The following is a 21304-nucleotide window of genomic DNA, read 5'->3' as shown; positions in this document are numbered from 1 at the left end:
GGGGCTTACTCCCAGGAAAGTACACATAGGATTGTAATGCCAAGTCGTTAAAGGAGATGCAAGCAGGCAGGAGGAAAGAATTCAACTAAATTTTAGTAATTTCAGTGATCAAGAACGGAGTCCAGTAAACCAGAAGACACTGAAAAACCACATCAAGCATGATTTCTTCCAAATTCCTCAGAAGTCTTTGCATGGGGGAAGCTGCAGAGGTTTGGTAAGCTGGAAGTGCACTAAACCAGAAGTGCAAAACAGCACAATAACAATATTTAAATTAAAAAATCAAACTTGTTACTCCTATGTACAATGTTTTCCTAGGGCCGTAGGTTTTTCAGGTGTGCTCACTTTAAGGATCACCTTGGTAGTCACTTTCAACGAGGTTCATGGAGCAGAAGTGACTATTACTTTGCAACCACAGGCTTCATTACTCAACAAGGGACTTAAGCAGAAGAACTCTGTGGACAGTCACAAGACCAAGATAGAATCCCAGACAAACTCCACCCACACAACTCTGGAAGGAACCCTGGCAGGGTTGTCTGTATCCTTAAAGAGATAGTATCCAAATGCCAACATCCCCCTCTGCCTTCCGTGATTCCACACTATACTTACTAGCACACAACGTAGAGAACACTGGAAACAGAAGTTCAGACACATGATGTTACATTGGAGACAAGTTCTTAGTGCTGCTGTCTCATATCAAAGTCATTACACTTGAAAGGTAGTTTCACCACACAGCCACTACCTGCCTGAATGGAATTCTCTGGCCACCTTCAGATGTAATGCAGACCCGCATCCGTGCCCCCTACTCTACCATCCACATTTTGACAAAATGGAGAGCTCCCTCTCTGCAATCTCGCTGACTGCAGAGAGGAGGGGGAACTGGTTGCTGGGGCTTCCTTCTTTTATGAAGGACAGCCTCGGCAGCCAATAGCAGCTGGAGCAAGGGAGGCGTATCCTCCCTCAGCTCCAGTCGTAGAAGGGGGAAACTGAGGTGACAGCATTCAGATGTAATGCTGGCCCTGCCAAACCGGAGTTGAAGGGTTAGGATAACTGAAGGTACTGACGGTACGAATCGGAGTCCGGGAAGGGAAACCCTGGGTACATTTTTTCCACTAAACTCCAGTTGCCTGCATTCAAATGTACCATTTCCAAAACCGGAGGCGAAAAGAAAGATTATTTGTATTACATAGAAATGTAACAACTTCAGCTTGATAGAAACCTAGGTCTGTTGGATTCTTAATCGCCCAGTTCTTGCATTCTGCTCCTTGCAGCTTTTATCCATGTGGCTCTACCTGGCCGCCCTGGTGGGGCTTTACTTCCTTCGCCGATGGTACCGAGAGAGACAGACTGTGGACAACCTGACAGAGAAATATGTCTTCATCACCGGCTGTGACTCTGGTTTTGGGAACCTGCTTGCTAGGCAGCTGGATGCCCAGGGCCTGAGAGTGTTGGCAGCCTGTTTTACTGAAAAGGGGGCAGAGCAGCTATAGAAGGCATCATTGGAGCGCCTGGAAACCACCCTTCTGGATGTCACCAGCACCAAGAGTGTTGTGGCAGTGACCAAATGGGTGAAAGGATGTGTGGGGAACAAAGGTGCCTGACTCTCTTCTTCTGTCTTGCTGCATCTTGTTGAGATTTATCCTCAGAAGTTGCATTCATAATGCTCACTCCAAATGCAAGATAAGCATCACATCCTAAAAAGCCCAGATTTTAATCCAAGATGCGGAGGAATTGAAGGCCTGCATGCCTGACTACCTGACACCCATCCATCCACATATTTCCTGCCACCAAGTCGCATCTTCCCTTCCTTACTTTTCTCATCAGTCCAGCAGCAAGAGGAGAACAGGGGGCTGTCGCTCCTCCCCCTCCACTGCCCCCAATGCCTGGTAGGCTGTGATTATTGTGTGGCAGATGCGACGTTCTACAAATGGTAGATTTTCCAGAGTTGCTTCCATGGGCCAATAGAGCTGAAGAAACTACAATTCTCACCACTCCTTGCATCTGGCATGCAGTCAGTGCAGCATGCAGGGCACCAGGACAGGGAGAGACAGCCCTCATTTCTAGGGATGTGCGGTTCGGTCCGGATCCGGACCGGTTCGTCCCGAACCGGTCCGGATCCGGCGGCTCGATCCCGGACCAAATCGGGCCCTTCTGGGACCGAGCCGGACTGAATTCGAGCCGGTTCGGTACCGAACCGGCTCAGGTTTCCCGAACCGGTCCGGGAGTGCCATTGAGTCTCTGGAGTGTCTCTTGAAACTTTAAAGTGTGTCCTCCATTTTGTGTCTCCTTCCCGAAACTTTTGCTCCTCCTTGCATCCATTTTGTGATGCTATTTCCAGGCATTGTATTGGCTGCGCTATTGATCCTTGATTGGCCAGAATGAGTCCTTTGGTCTGGTAGGCTGCTTGGCTGTTGCACTGTTGAGAGCTGGCACCCTGTTGGCCGTGGGGGGAGTGCAAAGGTGGGGGCTCCCAAAGGAGGGAATTTCAAACCTATATAAACCCAAGCCTCTTCTCTGGAAACTTCTCTTGGCTGCAGTTTTGGGATCATCTCTGAGACCTGCTTGCCCTTTGCTGGCTGCTCTGGTGTCTCTGTGAGTCCTGACTGTGTCCTGTGTCTCTCTGTGTGTGCTCTAATCCTTTGTCCACCTGCCCTTTGTGACTCTCTGTGTGTCTCCTCTCTCTGTCTGTCTCTTGTCTGTACTGTGTGTTACTTCACTTTACTTTCTTCTTAATTTCCCCCAATTTTCCCTGTTCCTTGTCTGTCTGCTTTTCTCCCCCCCCCTCCCCCCCTTTCCCTTCTCATCCTTTGGGCCTACCCTCCCCCACTCCCACCCACTGCATCCTCATTGCTTTAAAAGTTCTTCCATTAATTATTGCTCTTTGTCCTGCCTTGTTTTTGTTCAACTTTTTGATTTTCACATTGCATTCCATTGGTTTCATTTATATATTGCTTGCTGGTTTTGCTTAAATTGTACCATTTTGTTTGTTTCTGCTGCTGCCCTGCGAGTTGGTTCCCTGAATCCCTCCCCCCCACCCCCAGAGGATTCTGTTGTTGTTTCTTGTTGTCCCATATAATCAGTTTTGGTTCCCTGCTCCCAACTTGCCCCTCCAAGTCCAAACCACACCCCACCCCAACCCCACCCCATCCAGCCTTCTCCCAAATTTGCTGCTGCCAAACAGAGTCCAGTTTTCTTTGCTTGCAGTTCCACTTATTCATTTGCTATTATTAATTTGCAGCAATTGTGCTTTCATTGTCTCTGTTCACTTAGTGGGCCCCCTCAGAGTCTGTGTGTTTGGTTCCCCCTCCCACCCACGAGTTTCTTCTTCTTGGTGGTTTTTGGTTTAGAAAAAAAGAGTCTTTCTTTTCATTGTTTTTTTTTTTAAACTTCTGGCTTGTGTTCTCTTGATATATATTTTGCTCCCCTCCTCCTCCTCATCCCCCTGCCTGCCCCCCCACCCTCCCTCCTCCCAGACCCTAGCCCAGGCCCAGCTCCTCCCCCCACCACCCCATCCAGCCTTCGCTGCTGCTACCCAGAGTCCAGTTTTCTTTGCTTGCAGTCCCACTTATTTATTTGCTATTATTAATTTGCACCAATTGTGGTTTCATTGTCTCTGTTCACTTAGTGGCCCCCCTCAGAGTCTGTGTTTGGTTCCCCCTCCCCACACCCCCACACCCAAGTTTTTTCTGCTGGTTAGAGTCTTTCTTTTCATTGTTTTTTTTTTAAACTTCTGGCTTGTGTTCTCTTGATATATATTGCTTTATATATTTTGCTCCCCTCCTCCTCCTCCTCCCCCCTGCCTGCCCCCCCACCCTCCCTCCTCCCAGACCCTAGCCCAGGCCCAGCTCCTCCCCCAACCACCCCATCCAGCCTAATCGCTGCTGCTGCCCGAGTTGTTCCAGTTTCTCCTTTGCTGTTTGTTGTTGCCCCCTCCCCTTCCCCCCAACACCCCCCTGCCAAACACTAGCCCCCAACCACACACACCCTCTCTGTTCCCCCCACCCCACCTCTTTTTTCTCCTTGCCCCTGACTCTCTCCACTTACCCCAGGCCCCCTGCCACACACTAGCCCCCAACCACACACACCCTCTCTGCTCCCCCCACCCCACCTCTTTTTCTCCTTGCCCCTGACTCTCTCCACTTACCCCAGGCCCCCTGCCACACACTAGCCCCCAACCACACACACCCTCTCTGCTCCCCCCACCCCACCTCTTTTTCTCCTTGCCCCTGACTCTCTCCACTTACCCCAGGCCCCCTGCCACACACTAGCCCCCAACCACACACACCCTCTCTGTTCCCCCCACCCCACCTCTTTTTCTCCTTGCCCCTGACTGTCTCCACTTACCCCAGGCCCCCTGCCACACATTAGCCCCCAACCACACACACCCTCTCTGCTCCCCCTACCCCACCTCTTTTTCTCCTTGCCCCTGACTCTCTCCACTTACCCCAGGCCCCCTACCACACACTAGCCCCCGACCACACACACCCTCTCTGCTCCCCCCACCCCAACCCTTTTTTCTCCTTGCCCCTGACTCTCTCCACTTACCCCAGGCCCCCTGCCACACACTAGCCCCCAACCACACACACCCTCTCTGCTCCCCCCACCCCACCTCTTTTTCTCCTTGCCCCTGACTCTCTCCACTTACCCCAGGCCCCCTGCCACACACTAGCCCCCAACCACACACACCCTCTCTGCTCCCCCCACCTCTTTGGACCGCTGCTACTGCTGTCCTCCCCCACACCTGAATCCCCCCTCCCTGCTGCGCTGCGCTCCTCCTCTCTCCTCTTTCTCTTTCTCTCTCTCATCTCTCTTTCTCCTCTCTCTCTCTTTCTTTTCTCTCTCTCTCTTCTCTCTTTCTCTTTGTCCCTGCCCCCCCTCTCTTTTCTCTCTCTCTTAGTCTTTTCTCTCTCTGCTCCCCTTCACTTTCCACCTCCTCTCCCACAGCTGCAGCCACACACAGTAGCCTACCCACCTGGCGGCTGCCATCGGTTTTTTCTTTTTCTTTTGATAGTTTTTGGTTGATTTTGTCTCTGCTTGGGGGTGAGTTGAGCGACACAAATAGTGTTGTCTCCTCACTTCTGCCCCTCCATCGTTGAACTACCCCGGTTGCCTGTGTGCCTCGTGCGGCAGCCCTGCTGTGTCCCAGCCCAGGGTGGCTGGCTGGCGGCGGCGCATCCGTGACCAGCAGTGAGCGGCAGGAGAAGGACCGGAAGAAGAGGGGTTAGTGCGTGTGCGATTGTGCACCTTTTGTTGCCCCTTTCTCTCCCTAGCTGGCGGTTTTAAATAGGGACACCCCTATTCTGAAATGCATTTGGGTGTGGGGAGGAGGGAGGGAACCTTGGAGAGGAGATGTACTGTTGTAACTTGTGTCTTCATGCCCAATAAAGAAATTGCTGCTGTGTGTTGCGTTGCATTGCATGCGTCTTGCAGTTGGTTTTTGAACAGGTGCCTTCCAGAGTGCTTCCTTGCCTCTGGGGCAGTCTGAGTGGGGTCCTGGGTTCTGATGCTGCCACTACATGCTGGGCCCATGCCATGCCAGAGTGCTTCCTTGCCTCTGGGGCAGTCTGAGTGGGGTCCTGGGTTCTGATGCTGCCACTACATGCTGGGCCAATACACACATATGATGATGATCATGATGTTCAATCCATGAGGCTGCCATCAAGTGTTTGCTGCTGCTTGCTTGCCATGGCATTGGGTGGGCAGAATCACAGAGTGGGTGGGTTCAACCTGTGTGTAGGTGTGACTGGGTTCTGGTTTTGGTTGTGTGCAATTTAGAGTCACTAAATAGGCTGCATTGAGTTTGATGCTCCCCCCACAGGAGCATTACTTGAGAACCACCCCCCAGAACCCACACTTTGTGTTCCAGTTCACTAAATAAGGGTTTCCTCCTTTGATCTGCAGGTTCCCAAGCATTTTCTGCGTCCCTCCCCCACCCCCGGTAGGTGCTGTGCCCTACCCCCATCCATCCCCCGCCCCCAAAAAAGTTAAAAACTTGCCACCCACACCACAACTACTCCACCCAACTGCCCGTGCCACCCTCCCACACCAGGGTTCCACCCTTTAACCCCCTATTTTTTTAAAAAAAAAAAACCCTCCCAGACCCATCTCCCCAATTGGCTTGGTGGTTGACTCCCAAATTCTAAAAGGACACCCTCCCCCTCACTTCGATTGGCTCCCCCCCCATATCAAAAAGTCTTCCTTTCCCCCCAATTGGCTTCCTTTTTTGAAAACAAACTTCCCCCCCCGCCGCCTCCAAATCAGCTGCCTTTTTTTTGGCCCCTAAGCCCCTCCAAATTATTTTTTTGACCCTGTCTGGCCTTCCTCCTAAAGTCTCCCTCCTTCTGACCTAGCAGCATGTCTGAGCGCCGTGTGGCAGGCAGGGCTCGCTCAAGGCTGGCAGGCAGAGGTGGGAGAGGCCAGGTGCGGGGTGCGCCTGCGGCACGGGGAGGGAGAGGATGCGGGGAGCCTGAGGACACCCCAGTTCTCCCCATTGGAGAATTCTTTGCTCCGGCCCCATCTTTGGTGCGCAGGATTCAGTTCCCCACGCCTGCTGCCGCCAATCGCGGCAGAGGCAGAGGCACCGTTAGGGCTGTGGCGGGTCCCTCCTCGCCGGCGGCACCAGGTGCTGCTGAGCTACCGCCAGTTGTTGAGGTGGAGGAGACTGTGGAGTTGGAAGAGCAGGTAGAGGGCGGTGAGGACCGTGCGGCTGGCAGCGATGCAGCCAGGTTCTCCCTCCCTCTGGGGCCCCTTCCCCCTATCCTTTCGCCGCTCAGTGGGGCCCCCCCTCATGAAGCCCGACACTCTGGTGGGGAGCGGTCTGGCGAGGTGGTGGAGGAGAGGCCTGCCTCTCCGATGCCAGTTGAGCCGGGCCCTTCCTCCGCTGTGGAGGGCGGAAGGGGCGGGTTGGGTGGCAGCAGTGGGCAGGCAGCGGCGGCCGCCCCCCCCCCCCCAGGACTGCAGCCACCCTGCGAGAAACGGCCTAGGACGGCACCCAGGGCGCAGGAGGCCAAGGGCAGTGGTGCATGGGTGCATTTTGAGGTCCCTCAAGATGACCCATTCCACGCCCGCTGTGTCCACTGCAGGATGCTTGTCAGCCATGGAAGGGACCCTGCGCACCTGGGTACGACGCCTATGTGGAGACACCTAGAGCGTCACCACCCAGGTCTCAGGGGACAGGCTGGCAGCGCTAGTGCGCCTTGTGCATCTGCCACTAGGGCGGGCAGCGGCAGTGTGCCAGCCAGCAGGCAGGCTACACTGCCCGTCCAGCGGTGGACGCAGTCCTCGGGCAGCCAGCGTATTGTTCGCGTGGACCATCATCACCTCACCCGCCTCATAGGGGAGATGATTTCCACCGATGACCAGCCGTTTCAGGTGGTCGAGAACAACGGCTTCCGCCGGATTCTCCAATACCTGGCTCCCGAATACGTCATCCCCTCAAGGACCACGTTCAGCCGGAACGTGGTCCCCTCCCTGTACCGCCGGTGCAGGGAGCTCGTGTCGGCCGAGCTGCGTGCAGCTCCGGCCGGGACAAGCGTGCATTTCACGACTGACCTCTGGACCAGTGTCAGTGGGATGCACGCTTCTTTCCTGGCCCTCACTGCCCACTGGTGGGGACCGGAGAGTGAGGGGACCTCCGCGGGCGATGCTTCCGGGTCCAGCGCGGCTCCCGCTGCACTACGGCACAGGTGGGCTGTCCTGCACGTGGAGACGATGGACACGAGGCACACCGCGGAGGAGGTGGCGGCCGTACTCGACCGCCAGATAGAGGAGTGGATTGGCGGGTGTCCGCACCTCTCCCGTGGCTTCATTGTCACCGACAATGGAGCCAATGTTACCGCCGCTGTCGAGACAGTCATGGACTGTGTGAACATACGGTGTATGGCACACACGCTCCATCTGACCGTCAGGGACGCCCTTGGCCTTAAGGAGCTGAAGGCGTCCCAGGAGAAGGGGGCCCGCCCCATCCCAGCTGCTATTGCTGCCACGGCCACGCTTGTGGATAAGTCCCGCAAGCTGGCCGCCCACTTCCACCGCAGCGAGAAGTCCAGGAGACTGCTTAGCCAGAAGCAGGATGACCTTGGCCTTCCTCGCCATCTCATCCCTACGGATGTGGAGACGCGGTGGAACTCCACCTTCCTCCTGTTCCAGCGCCTGTTGGAGCAGGAGAGAGCCCTTGTCGCCCTGGCGAGGGACGAGTCCTTGGATGTCTGCGACTTCTCGAACGCAGAGTGGAAGCAGATGTCCGAGGCGGTGTCGGCACTCGAGCCCTTCCAGCTTGCCACGAAGGGCTTGTGTGGCGACACCACTCCCTTGAGCCAGGCGCTGCCCACAGCTGTTGGTCTCGAGAAGCTGATGGGTGGACTCCATATCTCTCTGACCACGCCAGAGGGTCGTGCTCTGGCTGGGAGGCTGAGGTCTGGGGTTGACAAGCGGCTCGTTGATGTGCTGGGAGACAGGGAGGAGTATGTCCTCGCTTGTCTCTGTCACCCAGCCCTCAAGGGCAATGCCGTGAGTGCCGACGAATTGCCCAGGTGGAAGGGCATCCTGGTCGAGAAGGTTAGGGAGGAGGAGGCCGCTAGGGCCCGCAGAGACCAGGGTGTTGGTAGTGGTGCGGGGGCAGCCCTCGCGGCCCAACCCGCACCCAGCAGCAGCATGGGCGGCCAGCCGGCGTCAGCTTCCCCTTCCCCTCCCTCTTCCCAGTCCAGCAGCGCGGCATCCCAGGCGGCGCCATCGCAGCAGCCACTTGCTACCGACTCGAGATCCGCCCAGTGGTTTCAGCGGTTCTGCTATGGCGCCATGCCTGGTATGCAGGAGGCTCGACCTGCCAGGCCCCCCTCCAGTGCTGAGCAATGCGTTGCGCAGTACTTGGAGGAGCCTGTGGAGGGGGACGGCGTGGACTGCGCACAGTTCTGGGCAAGCCGCCGCCAAGTCTGGCCGGACCTGGCGGTGGTGGCTGTGCGCCTCCTCTCCTGCCCCCCAACCAGTGTCCAGAGCGAGCAGGTGTTTTCACATGCCGGGGACGTGGTGACACCCTCTCGCTCCCGCTTGGACCCTGGTCTGGTGGAGCAGCTGGTCTTCCTTAAGGTGAACCTCCCCCTGTTGGGCTACCCCAAGCTGGAGTTTGAGCCGGGCGAGTGATTACCGTGGGTTGCCCCATGGTTGGTCACCTGCCTGGCTCGACCTCTGTGCTTATCCCTACCCTCCCCACATCCACCTCTAGCTGAGCTGACATGACAGATGCTGAGCCGTGCCAGCCAGTCGCAGCGTGTAGTGTGCCCACACAGAGATGCAGTTGTAGTAGTAGTTGTAGTGCTGCGACTGGCCAGATGTTTACAATGCCCACGCCCACCTAAAAAGAAACCCAATGCTGACCAGCACAGGCCCTTTATCTATCCACCTGTCAGCATTTGGGGACCTGGCGTGGGCACGGCACACCCCCCCAAAGTAGCACAGCCCACGGAGTACTAGACTTAGCGGCAGCGGCGGGTATACGTTCTAAAATGCAGTGTAGGTATGTAAATACTGTATGTAAATAAACATGTAAATAATTTTTTCTTTAAAAACCCCATGTTAAAATCAAGCCTCAAAATTATGCAAAAGAAAGAAAAAAAGGTGACAAAGGGAGAACAAAATGATGAATGCCAAATGAATTGATTTTATTGAAAATGTTACCAGAAATCATGTGTGGGGGGCTTGGTTTACATGGAGAAAATGATTGGGTGATTTTTTTCAAATGAAACGAATGAATTATTATCATCTTATGTTCATCTTGATTGTGGTCACTGTTGATGTTGGCTGATGGCAAAAAACCCAAAACCATCAGAATAGCAATGAACTGGCTGCCAACACAACATATTGATTGATAACTGTGCAGGGGGGGAATTGGGTCTCTGTGTGTGTGTGTGGTGCAGGCTCAGTCTGTCTCTTCCTGTTGTGTGTCTGTCTGTCTGTCTGTCTGTGTGAATGGATGCCTAGCACTGTCTCTGTGTGTGGATGCTTTCTGTGTGTAGTGTGGTGTGTGTCTGTCTACATGTTTTTCTTTCCTCCCCCCCATGCCTCCCTCCATCCTTCCCCTCTCATCCTCTCCCCTTCCTCTTCACCACCTTCCATCCTCCCTCCCTTCCAGCCCACCACCGCCTCACCTGCCCCCAACCCCGGTCTGGCAGATGATGAGAGTCTGGTCTCTCCCACCGAAGCACACACGTGAGCACGTGTGTGCACAAATATGTGGCTGACCAACTCTGAGCCGGACCCTCCCCCCTTCAATCCCCTCTACATCCCTCTCCCCCTCCCCTTTCCTCCCCCCTGCCTCCCTGCCTCCCTCCCTCCCTCCCCCCTCCTAGCTAGCAGCGCACACATACACACACAAAACACCTGTGGTGGCAAACACCACCAGCACACATGCACTCACACTGGTGCCACCACCTCTGCCTTGGGCCTCTGTGTCCTTGAGCAGATATGTGGTGGTGGACCAGAGAAGCATTTCTTTCCAGCAAGGCAAAAGGCATGCACTTACTGCACACACACACACACACACACAAAGAGGTGAAAAGACGAGAAGAGGCAACTTCTCTAGAACCAGCAGCAGCAGGTGAGTGTCGTGTAATTGTGTTGCTTCCCAAGGCCACTGCCCATGCTCAATGCTCAGTCTGCTGAAACTAAAGAACTAGCTACAATCACCCTTCCTCACACGCAGCTCAGCTCAGCTCAGCTGCACAGCACACTGACTAACTAGACACTACAGCTGGTGGTAGAAAAAACAGAAGTCTAGATTCTAGAAGATGTCCTGGTGGATTTTAAACTTTCAAATCTGTGCTAGGATTGCCTCGCCTCCTCCTCCTCCTCCTGCCTGTAATTGTGCCCTCTCCCCTTGCAGTTGCACCGTCGTGATGGGTTGGTGATGTGCGTGCGCCGTCTACTTAGCTCTCTCCTCCTCATGTTGGCTGGGCTTGCCAGGCACTGGCTGGCAGCAGCTGTTGGCTGTGTGCTAGGCTCAGGCTGTGGCACGCGTGACTGGACTGGGAATGTTATTGTAGCGGCAACACTGGTTGTGGTGGTAGCAGTAGTAGCTGTTGCTGTTGCTGGGCTGGTGGCTGCTGGCCTGTGCTGACTCTGCGCACTTGGTCTGGTCTGGTAATTTGGATGCAGATGTAGGGTGTGTGTGCATCATCCATGGGGAGCATCAGAGCAGAGCAGAGCAGGTTGGCTGGCTTCTGTCTGTCGGGCCTAGTCAGTGGCAGGCACTGAGTGAGGCGGTGGTTTCTTTGGGCATCACATCACCCATCATGCAGAGCGGCAGGTCTGCTGCTCCGCCTCCTGCTTCTTCTCTGTGTGTGCTGCTCTTGTGCTTAGTGTGCTGCTCCGCTGCTGCTGCTGCTGTGCTGGCAGGCAGCACAGCAGTGGCCTTTTTGTTAGATCAGAGAGTGGGTGTTGTCTCTCTGAGTGTCCTCCTCTTACTTGCTTGGATAGGAGTGGTGGTAGTAGGTAGGCATTAAGATGGACTGACTAGGTGTTACGTGTTAGGGCGCCCAGAGAGAGGCGCCAAAAAGATGGGGTGGCAATTGTTGGGTTGCTCCTAGTATTATTGGTGAATTTTTGAAGAAAAAATTTTTTCCATTGGCTAGAATGGGGGTTTGGGGCTGCCCCAGACCCGCCTCTGTGGGGTGGCAGCACCGCCAAAGTAGGTCCAGGGCCATGGCAAAAATGCCCTCAGTCCCTCCCAGCAATCCCCGTAGAGATAGGAGTGATGGTTCTGTTGTTTTTCTGAGGTGTTCTGAGTGAGTGTGGATTCTGTGATAGCAAATGAGAGTGGATTCATGGTGTCTCATTGGAAATCTCATTAGCTATCATAGAATCTACACTCAGAACACCTCAGAAAAACAACAGAACAGAACCATCACTCCTATCTCTACGGGGATTGCTGGGAGGGACTGAGGGCATTTTTGCCATGGCCCCGGACCCACTTTGGGGGTGCTGCCACCCCACAGAGGTGGGTCTGGGGCAGCCCTAAACCCCCATTCTAGCCAATGGAAAAAAAATTTTCTTCAAAAATTCACCAATAATACTAGGAGCCACCAATTGCCTTGGGATTTTTGGGGTGGAGGACACCCATGGGTGGCTACCACCCACCCCAGCTTTTTTGCCCCTAAGGGCTCCACATTGTGAGTTATGGGCAAAAATTAATTTTAAAAAAAAATTGTAAAAAATCAGAGGAAGGTCCAATCGACTTGAAATTTGGGTGGCAGGTAGAACACAATGTCCCCTTCAAAACCAGCCACTTTTTGTGATCTGAACCGGTTCGGTTCAGATCCGAACCGGTTCAAAACCGAACCGGACCGGGGGTGGTGGTCCGGCAAAACCAAAACCGAACCACCCCGGTCCGGTCCGGACCCGGTTCAGACCCGAACCGAACCGGGAGAACCAGTTTTATGCACATCCCTACTCATTTCCCCTGTTGTTGCTGCTGTCACAAGAAAGGTAACCGAGGGAGGAATGCAAAGCAGGCTAGTGGAAAGAAGGAGCTTTGGATATTTTCCGGTGGATTATGGGGGGTATTGGATTGGACACTGTCACTAGCCCTATTGAGGCATAATGTTGTGTGAGTGTACAGATGTCTGTGCACTCATACATGCTTTTGGAAGTTGAAAACACAATGAGGTCATTCTCACAACCAGCCCTATCCAGGTAGGGCAATGCTAGCCCAGGTAGGGCTGGTTGTGAAAAGCGCTGGAATTGCCTCTGATCCTGGTGCTCCTCCACTGGATAACCTGGGTTTGAAACCCAGGCTAAAAGTTGTTAGAGAGCTTGGAGGGAAGATTGCTTCATCTACCCCAGCTGCAGCGGAAGTAATGAGAGCACTTCTAATAAATATTGTCTGAAGACATGGAGTTAAAGTTCTTAATGAAGTTGTTTATTTAGAAAATCCATCAGGGAGATAGATTAAGGCCTACATGCCTTGCTGCTAGCTACATACAGGAAGAGGGGGAAGGGAGAAGAAAGAAGTCTCTCTCAGGTGAGAGAATGAAAACGGAGACTATCAGTTTAACAAAGGGGAAGTAGAGTAGAGAAAGCATAGTCTGACAGGATTCACTTGCTCACTATCTGTAGTCCTAGTGGGCAATAGTATTGCTGGTTAGCTCCAGGCTTATGGAAATTTCTTCTCTTGGATATTCTCTTGATATCCCTCTTTATCAGTCTGAGGTTTTCTGCCAGGTTTCTTGCTCACTATTGCAACTTACTCCTTAAATTTCTCCAGAACTTGGCTTTTCTCTTTTAGCATATAAATAGTAGTGCATCTTGAGTAGTCATCAATGAGAATCTAGAAATATGTTTCCTTCTGATGATTCAACTTGCATTGTTCCACAGACTTCACTATGAATCAACTCTAGGGGGTGCTGTGACTCTCTGTTTTCTGGTGAAAGCCTTAACTGACTCCTTTCCTTTTCAGACAGCACGTACATGGTGAATCATTTCTTTTGAAAGGCTGAACACTCAAGTCTCTTGCTAAATCCCCCTTCTCAAGTAGAGAAATTACTTTAACTTCTCTCTGTCCAAATCTTCTGTGCCAAAAAAATTCACATTGTTTATGCAAAGATCTTTTTGCAACATTGGCTTTCTCATTAATATAATTAATCTCAAATAAGCCACTTTCTCTTAAATAGCCTCTCATTAACAACTCCTTTTTGTCTCTGATGTCATCATTTTTTAAATTTTACTTCATAGCTCTGGGCATGGCATATTTGACTGAAATTAAATTATTTTCAAGTGCTGGGACATAAAGAGCTTCCTCAGTTCTCAAGGTTATGCTCCTTCCCTTTGGCAGCTTGCATCTGATTTTTGCTTTCTCTCTGGCCGCTGCAATGATTTTTCTGCCATCTGCCTGACTTATTGGGGTTTTATCATTCAAGTTCAACTCATTAAGCAGTTACTTGTTTTTAAACAGATTTGTAGTTGTGCCACTATCAACAACTAGATTTCTATAGTCATTTTTACAGTTACTTTCAATATCACTCTCAGAGAGGGATCAGTAATTTCAAAAATTTTCTGAGTTTATTCCATATGCCTTTTCTGCTCTCTTTTTTAAAATCCCTGTTAGTCTGGTTGGGAGAGATTCTAGGTGATGAGTCATTCCTCTTGGAATTTCTTTCAGCAGCTCTGCTGTGGCCGGGGTTTTTGTTCTGAGGACAGTTCACTTGCAAATGGCCTGGCTTCCTACACAGCCAACACACCTTGCTCTTTTGTTTGGTTTGGAACCAAGTCAGGCTATAACCTGACTCTTTTGGTCAGAGACTTCACTAGAGGCTGCATCTGATCTCCTATCAAAATCCTGAAGTCTAGAAATCACAAATTCCAAATCAATCTCCTTTTTAAAATTCCAAAACAAAACATATGATTTGAAATCTTTCAGGCATTCAAAATAAATCCAACAATTGCTTCATCTGGGAGTCTTACATTTTCTTGTGCATATCTCCTTGCTGTGTCTAGGATTAAGATGCTCAGTTAAATTCTCTCCTCTGAGTTTCATCATAAACAGTCTGACAATCAGATCAACACTAGTATTAGCTGTCTTTCTTACAGGCATTTTAAAGTGTCCCAAGATTCCTTATCTATCCTGGTCTTTCTCAAATGCACAATGATTGGGTAACTCACAGGCAAGCAGATGAGTCTGTAGACCTTTCTGTTCTTAGCATTGCACACTGCTTGTTCTCTAGCTGCTTCTAGCTGTCCTTTTGCAAAATGCTTTCCAGTCCCCGAGCCATGAGAAAGGACTCCATCTTGAATAACCATGTTTCATAATTAAATCCATCCAGCCTCAGGATCACTGGCTGCTCCTGTGCTGCATTCTCCAGGGTGAAAAAACTCCCTGCCTTTTTCTCTCTGCAACTCTTTCCTAATCAAGCAGGTTTCCACTTACTTACTGTGCCTCTTTCTCTGCTTACCCTGGGCTTTGTTTGCTTTTGGGTGCTTTCTCTGCATTCTCTAGGTTCACTGGACTCATAACCCTGTTGGAGAGCTTGGAGGGGAGATTTCTTTATCTACCCCAACTTCAGTGGAAGTGCACAGGCACTTGTAATTAATATCATCTGGAGAAATGGAGTTAAAGTTCTAAATAAATTAATTTATATAGGAAATCTATCAGGGAGATAGATTAAGGCCTACATGCCTTGCAATGAAACCTGAGGCTATCAGTCTAACAAAGGGGAAATAGAGTAGAGAAATCATAGAGATGGGATTCCCTTGCTCACTATCTCTACTCCTAGTCCCTCTAGTGGCCAATAGGGTTGCTGGTGCTAAGAGTTGATGCCATCAGGAGCTGCATCTTCAACAAAAGTGAGGTAGGAGAATGTGTGCATGCCTCCTACCTCACTGACCAGCTGTGTAGATGCTCGATCTGCCAGCAGCTCCTTTTGGGCTGCCAGTAGCCATCAAGACCATAGAGCCAGGGGATAGGAGTGACCCAGCAGCAGGGGGTTCCCCAATGCACTACACGGCTCATGTTGTGCATTGTGGGATTCCTGGCAGCCAGATTTCGTTCCCTCCACTTCTGGGTTGCCATGCCACTCACCATACTGCTGATCTGGTGGGCGTGCAGCACAGCGAAGCCCAGGAGCAGCAGGGGTCATGTGGGAGAAGATAGGTAGGCTCCTGTCTTCCCCCCAGCCCTCCCTAACCCCAGTGCCAATGGTTGTGTGAACAGCCTTAATTTTTATTAATGATTGACATACTACTGAACTTCACTTCAAGGTTGTTCGCAATAAAAGCACTGGGACTGAAAGGCAAAGGAGATTTGTAGGTTCATGGAGGTGAAGTTGTAAGACTGTAGAACATGCTTTAGTCATGCAGAAGTTAAGGTACAATATGTAAGACTGTAAAACTGTGCCTTAAGTGGCACAGCGGGGAAATGCTTGACTAACAAGCAGAAGGTTGCTGGTTCAAATCCCCACTGGTACTATATCAGGCAGCAGCGATATAGGAAGATGCTGAAAGGCATCATCTCACACTGTGTGGGAGGAGGCAATGGTAAACCCCTCCTGTATTCTACCAAAGAAAACCACAGGGCTCTGTGGGCACCAGGAGTTGAAATCAACTTGACAGCACACTTTACCTTAGAACATGTTTACTGCTTTAATTACACAGAAGTTAAAGCAGGTGCCTTAAAATAAGCTTTCCAAGCTTTTTCATGCAGAAGTGAATTTGTAAGCATTGCAACTCTTCAGTGGATCCAAATGGTTTTTTTTAATCCTAGGACAGATATCAGCATAAATAGAGACCAAGGCAGAACACAATCAATGGAAAACGGAAATTGTCCACTCCTTCAGATAGCTTGGAATGATAAGGACATCTCTAAATGTGTTTATTTTCTCCTTGTACAGGGCTCTGGGGCTTGGTAAACAATGCTGGTGTTGACACCCCAATGGGTCCCAATGAATGGATAGTTAAAGATGACTTTGCCAAGGTGATAAATGTCAACCTGCTTGGGCTAATTGATGTCACTGCACATGCTGCCCTTGGTGAAGAGAGCCAGAGGGAGGGTGGTCAACATGAGCAGTGTGACAGGAAGAATGGCAGGCTGCGGAGGAGGTTACTGCCCATCCAAGTACGGTGTGGAAGCCTTCTCAGACAGTCTGAGGTAAAATTGCAGCTTTCTCTTTTTCTTGGGTACATTACATGAGTATTTCTCCAGCCAATGTAAAAGTAACCAGATTGAACAACAGGAGGAGTATTTTCAGACAGCAGGCTTTCCTGCAGGTTTACTGCGAGGGTTCACTGTGAGTGAGAATTCCCCCCCCCCAATGCAAAAAGTGGAATTTTTACCCCAACATAAATCAGGCTATGCTTTAACAGGTAATGAAAACCCTGGATCATATGTGAAGTATTCCCCGATAGCTCACAGAGACTTCGGGGTGAATCTGGCCAATATGTGAACGCACACCCTCCATTCCAGGGGGAGAAGTGAGCTAAAAGCCCTGCCTGGAAATGCTCCAGGTGCTAGCAGGAATGGTGTCAGGCATTGGCCAGGTCAGGAATGGGCCAAGGCCCCAAAACACATGCCCCTGAAAGACTCACCTTACCCGGCCAACATCTATTGCTGGCACTGTGTCCGTCACCTAGAGGGACTTTTTAGAAGGCCTCTAAAAAAGTTATTGAATTATTTAATACCGTTGTAGATTTAGTCACTTAGTCGTAGTACATCGGTCCATGGAATGAAATTGATTGGTTTTGTCACCAAATTATAAGATGGTTTTAAAATAATTTGAAAATTGTCTTAGAATATTGATCTATGACATATTTCTTAGGTGATATGTGAATTATAAGACTGCATATCGGAAGTCATTTGTTTTAAGAAGAAAATATTTGGCACTCCATTTGCAAAAGAGTTTGCAATGTGTGAACTATATGGCTGTTTATTAGGAGTTATCTATCCATACAACAAAATATTTGGGGGGTTTCTCAGAATAGAAGACATTCTATGTTTTCAAGGGTGGTGTTGTTGTTTTTTACATGATTTTACTCACATTGAAGATATGTGAGTAAGAAACACTCACTTTTACAAGAAATAATTTGGGACTTGCACTTGGACCACTTGATAACTTTTTTTGAAACAGTTATTCACCAGATTTCTGTTTGTGTGGATCTGTTTTTTGTGATTCAGCTTGAGATTTCAGATCCTTGAATGCTGAGTGTGTGGGGGTTCTATTCTGATGCAGCAGCAGGTGTTGTTGGTTTTTTCCCTTTGCAATTTTTTTCACCCCCACAGACTCTTCTGAGTGACCACCAAAAGCAATTCCCACCCCACCCCCAGAATGTCTCACATGTTGCATCATTCTGCAGCATACTCAGGTGTGGGGGGATGGAAGCCACTAATTGTAAAACAAAAGATTTAAGGAAAATAATATCTACTACCGCTGTGCTAGTAATTCTATCTCATGAATATTTTGTAGAATTTTACTTTACAAATGAAATTGTCCCCAATTTCAGACTCCCACCTTTTATCTCCCCATTTCAAACAAATCTGAGGAGGGTTTTTTTGTGTGGGGAGGATTTCTGGCTCAGCCTTCATTGTCATTCTGTGCCCATGTTCTTCCTTGGTTTAGGTTTGTATCAAAAACTTAAAAAGGGGGGGGGGAAGCTAAAGGAAGACCACTCCATAATGAAAATGAATATGAATTTAAATAAATGTTATTTCAACATAGGGATAACTAAACAAGAGATGAAATGATGAAAAACAAATGAGTAGCGGAACAGGGGGGAAAGTCTATGAACCACTAGAATGATTTAAATGTTGGAAAGAAATCAAATTTGGCTGGAGAAATTATTTTTTAAAAACTGAGGTGAGAGGAGAATGGGAGCTCACTCTCCTGCCACATTTTTAAAGGAAGTATCCACCTTATGAAGGCTGTTGGGTTCTTGCATTCACAGGAGCTGTATTTGTTTCCGGGAGGAGCATACGCCCTTTTCATACGTTACATCCAACACTCATAAAACAAGGGTACCATGTACACAGGTACAGCAATACACTTCCTATCTGTGCCATGCTTTGGAAGGGCCTGTATCCAGCTTCACTTTTAAAATGAGCACAGGTCTAGTCATTCACACAAACATATGCATGAGTGTCCAGACATAGTCTGAATTTCTACCATAAGGGATTGGGAGGGTTCTTGTGTTCCTAAGGGCAGAGCATCGTGTATGCTCAATATCGTAATATATAAATAGTACCATTATTATGATGATGGCTCAAGGGGAAGTGATGTCCCTTAATCTTTTTGGTTTCAATTCAGGCGGGAGCTCCGTCCCTTTGGGGTCAAAGTCAGCATTATTGAGCCTGGTGGTTTCAGTACATCTATTTTCAGCATCATAGAATTCCAGAATATATGGAGCAGGGTGCCTTCTGACATCAAAGAATCCTATGGGCAGCAATATTTTGAGGATTGTGAGTTAAAAGGGCAATTTGCTTCTGGTGAGTTTGTGGGAAATGGGCAAAGAACTCCCAGCCTTTCCAAGGGAGTTTTAATTCTGAAGCATCAAGAAGATGCCTCTGCCTTGGTCCAGGACTTCTAGGGGATGTACCCAGGAGCTGTTGTGCCCCTTCTGGTTCCTAACATTTCAGCGTGCCTCCTGTGTTGTTTCAGGACTAGCTTTTCCTTTGCTTCTTATTTCTCAAATACAGATTGCAAAGTATTCTGTGACAGAAGCAAGGGAAGCAACAACAACCTTCACATGGTCACTGACTGCATGGAACACGCCCTGAAATCCTGCTACCCTTGCACTCGCTACTCTGTAGGCTGGGATGCGAAGTTCATCCAAATTCCTCTCTCGTACATGCCAACTTCACTGGCAGACTATATGTTCAGATGCATCCTGCCCAAGCCAGCACAGGCAGTACAGATTGTGCTGCAGAAACAACAAGCTGTCAGTGGAACACAACTCCAATTGCTTCTTTGAATGTCCTCAACAGAGGTAACCTTATTAATCAATAAACTATGAAAAAGTTTTTTCCCCTTTTGATTCTGAGCTATTAGCTCATGTAGCTTAGTAAAATTTATGCCCTTTTTTTCCAGTCACATAGTCTAGAAATGACACCAACAAATATTTATGTACCACTTTTCAACAAAAGCTTCAAAAGTGGTTTACAGAGAGAAATAATAAATTAATAAATGAAATGGATCCCTGTCCCCCGAAAGGGCTCACAATCTAAAAAGAAACATAAAATAGACACCCGCAACAGACATTGGAGTTCTGTGCTGGGGTTGGATAGGGCTGGGCTAGTTGCTCTCCCCCTGCTTAATAAAGAGAATCACCACGTTAAAAAGGTTCCTCTTTGCCCAGTTAGCAAAAGGGTCATTACTGCTGCATTCATGTGTGAGCACATACAGTAGATCAATATTTTTATTTATTTATTTTATTTTATTTTATTCATTGTTAAATTTATATACTGCCTTTCATTAAAAACAATCCCAAGGCGTTTACAAAAGTTAAAAAACATATAACAAAAATGATAATAAAAATAATTAAGCTAAAAATATAAAACAAATCTAATTTAAAATCTATAAAATACAAACATTAAAACTATACACGAGTAAAACACATAGAAGCAGCCATAAAAACAATCATGTAAAGGCCTGGATAAAAAGCCAAGATTTAACAAGCTTTCTAAAAACTGTGATGGAGTCCATGGAGAGAATGGCCACTGGGAGAGCATTCCAAATTCTGGGGGCAGCAACCGAGAAGGCCCTGTCCCACGTGCACGACAGCCGAGCCTCTCTCATTGTCAGCACCTGGAGCAGAGCCCCCTCAGATGACCTCGTCAAGCAGGCAGCAACACTTGGGAGCAGGCGGCCCTCAAGTACACCGGGCCCATACCGTTAAGGGCTTTAAAGGTCAAAAACAGCACCTTGAAATGGACCCGGAAACAAACTGGCAGCCAGTGCAACTCTTTCAGAATGGGTGTGATGTGCTCCCACCAGGCAGCTCCAGATAAAACCCTAGCTGCCACATTTTGCACTAGCTGCAGTTTCCAGATATTCTTCAAGGGCAGCCCCACATAGAGCACATTAAAGTAATCCAGCCATGACGTGACTAAGGCATGGGTAACTGTGGCCAGAGCTGCCTTTTCGAGAAAGGGACACAGCTGGTGCACTAGCCGAAGCCATGCAAAGGCACCCCTGGCCACCGCCTCCATAGAGCTTCCAAAAGTCCAGTAGTACCCCCAAGCTGCATACTTGCTCCTTCAAGGGGAGTGCAACCCCATCCAGAACCGGTAAAATCTCCTCATCCCGATTCGCTCTCCTACTGACCAACAGTACCTCTGTCTTGTCCAGATTCAATTTCAGTTTATTAGCCCATATCCAACCCATCACGGCCTTCAGCCCCCGATTCAGGACATCCACTGCCTCCCTAGGATCAGGTGACAAGGAGAGATAGAGCTGAGTGTCATCTGCATATTGCTGACAACTCAGTCCAAGTCCCCGGGATGACCTCTCACAGCGGTTTCATGTAGATGTTAAACAGCATGGGGGACAAGACCGAACCCTGTGGGACCCCACAGGCCAATGGCCACGGGGCCGAGCAGTAGTCCCCCAGCACTACCTTCTGGACCCTCCCCCCAAGAAAGGACCGGAAACACTGCAACACAGTACCTCTGATTTCCATACTCAAGGATACCGTGGTCGATGGTATCGAACGCCTTTGAGAGGTCCAGCAGAACCAACAGGGATGCACTCCCCCTGTCTAGTTCCCAGCATAGGTCATCCACTAGAGTGACCAAGGCAGTCTCAGTCCCATATCCAGGGCGGAAGCCAGATTGAAA

General features: G+C 49.7%; 1 pseudogene; it reads left to right on the top strand.

The window, feature by feature from the left end:
- The first annotated feature begins 1277 nt into the window (after positions 1-1277).
- LOC128344040 (retinol dehydrogenase 7-like) lies at positions 1278-19440 on the top strand (annotated as a pseudogene).
- Positions 19441-21304: the final 1864 nt, after the last annotated feature.

Source organism: Hemicordylus capensis, chromosome 2 (assembly GCF_027244095.1).
Source record: "Hemicordylus capensis ecotype Gifberg chromosome 2, rHemCap1.1.pri, whole genome shotgun sequence".
Classification (NCBI taxonomy): domain Eukaryota; kingdom Metazoa; phylum Chordata; class Lepidosauria; order Squamata; family Cordylidae; genus Hemicordylus; species Hemicordylus capensis.
This window is presented reverse-complemented; position numbering and strand designations above follow the sequence as displayed.